Raw genomic sequence first — 4,069 nt, forward strand, 5'->3', positions numbered from 1 at the left:
TCCCCATAGCAGTGCAGGGGCATGGAGAAAGTGGGTTGTGGTCAGTTCATCACATGTTGTCTCTGGCACTCCTTCCTCCTCACACTTTTTCCCTGTTCCAGCGTGCGGTCCCTTGCGTGGGAGACTCTCCTCCACAGCCTTCTGTGACATGTGTCCTTCCCATGGGTTACAGTTCTTCATGAGCTGTTCCAGCATGGGGTGCAGTCCTTCAGGAACAGACTGCCTCAGTGTGGGTCACCTGTGGGGTCACAAGCCCTGCCAGCAAACCTGCTCCTCTGTGGACTTCTCTCCATGGGGCCACAGGTCCTGCCAGGACCCTGCTCCAACATGGACTTCCCACAGGGTCAAGCCTCCTTTGAGCATCCACTTGCTCCCTCGGGGGGTCCTCCATGGGCTGCAGGGGGACAGCCTGCCTCACCGCGGTCTTCACCACAGGCTGCAGGGGAATCACTCCTCCAGACACTAGAGCACCTCCTCCTTCTTGGTGTGTGCAGGGCTGTTCCTCTCACATACTCTCTCTCCTCTCTCTTCTGATTGCTGCTGGTGTTGCACAGGTTTTTTATTGTTTTTTATTGGGTTTTTTTCCCCCATTATCTCAGAGATACCACCATCGCTGATGGGCTTGGCTTTGGCCAGTAGTGGGTACCACCCTGGAGCTGAATGGCATTGGCTCTATTGGACATAGGAGAAACTTTTAGCAGATTCTCACAGAAGCCATCCCTGTAGCCCCCCTGCTACCAAAACCATGCCATGCAAACCCAATACCCAAAACAAAGAGAGAGACTCCATCTGGTAAATTTAATAAATTTCAAAGTTTGTTTATTGTTATCTATTCACAGTAAATCACTAAAGCACAGGTTTTGACATTATTTGTGAGAGAAGACAGTATGCCTGTCTTTTTCATGCTTATTAAAAGAAGCTGCTCTGGAAGAAATTAAATTAAGTTTAAAAGTTCCCCCAAACAGACTTGTTAAGGGATTATCAATAAATAAAATCCCTGCATTAAATAACACTTTCCTCTTTAGCTTTTGACCTGACAGCAAATCTCTATCACAATCCCAGTGTGGAAACAACAGCAAAGATATGGGGTTACTAGCCTAAATAAAATATGTGACACTTTTGTAAATTAATGAAAAAAATACCACTTTAAAATCTATTTCATTTAGTACTACAATTGGTTTCCAACAGTTCTCAATATTCTGTTCTCTCCACTAGGTCAGATATTCTGCTGACTTCAGCAGAGTAAAGTCCATATGAATATCTATCCCCTAATCCGTACTTTGTCCAGCCACTAGTCCAACCTTTAACAGTTTTACAGAAAATTGACTTTCAGAACAAATTTAGTTGCCTGGGTATAATAAAAATCAGAATTTATTCTAATTTTTTTTTGCTATCACATGACAGTGTTTTTTCATCACATGAGCACATTTTCCTTCATTTCCACTTCTACTTCTATTTTTTTATCTTTATTCTTTTTCTGTTTCATGCTTTGAATATGCCAATTCCACATAGTGTCCAGTTTTGTTTGCAAGGTTATTATTCTATACCAAGTACTTGCTTAAATTGAAATTAGGAATACTATTTCTGAGTGCCTCATAAAAAAAAATGTAACAAAAAGAAGATTCACAAATGCCTGTATGTCTCGCTGTAATGTATTATGTGAAATGTAATTGACTATTGTAATTATATGCAAATATTATATCATAGAAATTACACACATATGTACACACACATGCACACACACATGCACAGAAATAACATACACTTAGTATAACTGGTTATGAGTACCAAAAGAAGAATATACCAGTGGAGGCATATACAGTTTCTGAATGTGTAGTCCATTGTTTGAAAGCAAAAAGGAAACAACCTATCTAAGTGAGTGACCTGTCTCTAGTGGAGAGCATTAGAAAAAGAAAACACCCTGAGGGCAGTTGCTATTTGTTTCATTAGCCTGTGGAATTTTTAATGTCCTTACAAATTCAGTGTAGAAATAGTGCTAAGATGTTTTTGTCATGATGTCTTTGTGAGGATATGGATTTCAACACATTTCAAGACAGAATACTACATGTTGAAATCATTACTCCTCCTGTCATGCCAAAATATTATCAAGGGAAAGCAACTGACTGCCACAGGAGAGGGCATTACATTGGCCATCCTCCATCTTGAATTGCACCTCCTCTTCTCACTGCATCTCTCTAAGGTGACCTGTCCCCCATCAATCTTAGGTGCTGATTATGGCAGCCGTTGTATGCTGTTGCTATGACCACAGACACTGTGCTGCAACCCCTCAGCTTTTGCTTTTCCTAGCATTTTCTACATTTCATGCTTTAGTTTTAAAAGCAAAACAAATTCTCTGAACTGATCCTGTATTTAGTCTATGAAAAAAAAATAAGGGGCTCTTGGCAGATTAAAAAGTATTACTTCTTAGCATATGTATGAACAGAACTGTCGTATGTTAACATTACAATAGTCTTTTCTACATTAGGACTTTAACATGGATTAACAAATTTCCCAAAAAGCGTGATCAGTCAACCAAAGTTTCTGTTTTAGCAGAGCAAGGGAGGTAAATGTCATGAGCAGATGAGACCTGAAGGTTCAGTATGTTCTATTGCTTTCCATGAATCAAGGAAATGGAAATATATTTTACAATATTTCTTAAGCTCCATCTTATAATTAGCTAGATTTCTGTTAGGTACTAGCTAAATTATGTGTGGAGGCAAGTTTCTTCCTTTGAAATATAATTCCTTTGATAATAAGAATATAAAATGGGAAATTCTAAGACAATATAATTAAAAACTTAATAAAATCATAATAAAATCTCAATAAATTAAATAAAAATAAAGTTATAATAAAATCTTCAATATGTCACAGATTGCATAGGTAGCTTTTCCAGTGCCCATCAGTTAGCCAAGGAGTCTGCACAATGGAATTTGGTCCTATGATAACCTAAATAGAGATAGAGCACAAAGAAAGAAAGCCTTTAAGATGTCTGACATTAGAATGGGGTCAAGTCTGTTGAAAAACTTTTAGAAAAAAGTTAAAATCCTTTTTAGACCATCTTTTAAAAAGATTAATTGAATTATCTATTCTTCATATTATAGAAGCTGCCATTTTCCCTGAAAAATCAACTGTTGCCATTGTAAGGTCTTTTTGTCTCTACTGAGGACTTGATAACATCACTGCAGAGCAGTGTAAAAGCAAGATCTGCAATTTTCTCTCAGTGATGGAGACACATGCACACAAATTTTGAATCTTGTCCATTGTAGATGGATTTATTTGAATAGATAGTTTCAAAATGTCTCACACAAAACATGAAAAATCGTTTTGTTTTCCATTTTTAAAACCTCATGTTAAAATAGTCGCAGGACCAAATTTAGATTAGATTTGAGAAAGCTATAAAAAAAGCTAATGGAATAGTGAAGGAATTTTCTAGAAATTCCACCATAAAATTTGATGACATAGCAACAGTTAGAAAATATAAGGGACTATATATCTTTAAATTAGCCAATTATTCATTTCTTTCCATTTCATAAAAAACACTGCCCAGTTCTGGTAATGATAAAATGAATAGATTCACTGATCCTAACTGGAGCATGATAAGGACAAATAATACTTATGAACTCCAAGCACTCACATGTGGTATTATTAAACATACAGAACTGTATCTGACCTTAATAATCATTGAAGGAAAGCACATAACAAAGTTGTGTCCTGGTTTCGGCTGGGATAGGGCTAATTTTCTTCATAGTAGCTAGCATAGTGCTGTGTTTTGCATTTAGTACCAGAAGAATGTTGATAACACACTGATGTTTTCAGCTGTTGCCAAGTAGTGCTCAGACTACTCAAGGACTTTTTGAGCTTCTCCTGCTTGCCCAGGTGCATAACAAGCTGGGAGTACAGCACAGCTAGCACAGCTAACCCAAACTGACCAAAGAGCTATTCCATACCATATAACGTCATGCTTGGGGGGGGAGGTTAGTTCGGTCGGTCGGTCGCGGGGAGACTGCTCGGGGCTCGGGGACTGCTCGCGGCTCAGGGACTGCTTGCGGCTCCGGGCGGGGGGGGGGAC

General features: G+C 38.8%; 1 long non-coding RNA gene across 1 annotated transcript in view; it reads right to left on the reverse strand.

Annotated features, from left to right (window-relative positions):
- Positions 1-357: 357 nt before the first annotated feature.
- The window catches only part of LOC118451646, a 28,149-nt gene continuing 24,437 nt past the window's right edge, over positions 358-4,069 (reverse strand). The window contains exon 4 of the long non-coding RNA XR_004841142.1: positions 358-370. This is a non-coding gene — a long non-coding RNA (uncharacterized LOC118451646). The remainder of the gene's footprint in view (positions 371-4,069) is intronic.

The sequence above is a fragment of the Egretta garzetta genome, unplaced genomic scaffold (genome assembly GCF_000687185.1).
Source record: "Egretta garzetta isolate BGI_Z169 unplaced genomic scaffold, ASM68718v1 scaffold271, whole genome shotgun sequence".
NCBI classification, from domain to species: Eukaryota; Metazoa; Chordata; class Aves; order Pelecaniformes; family Ardeidae; genus Egretta; species Egretta garzetta.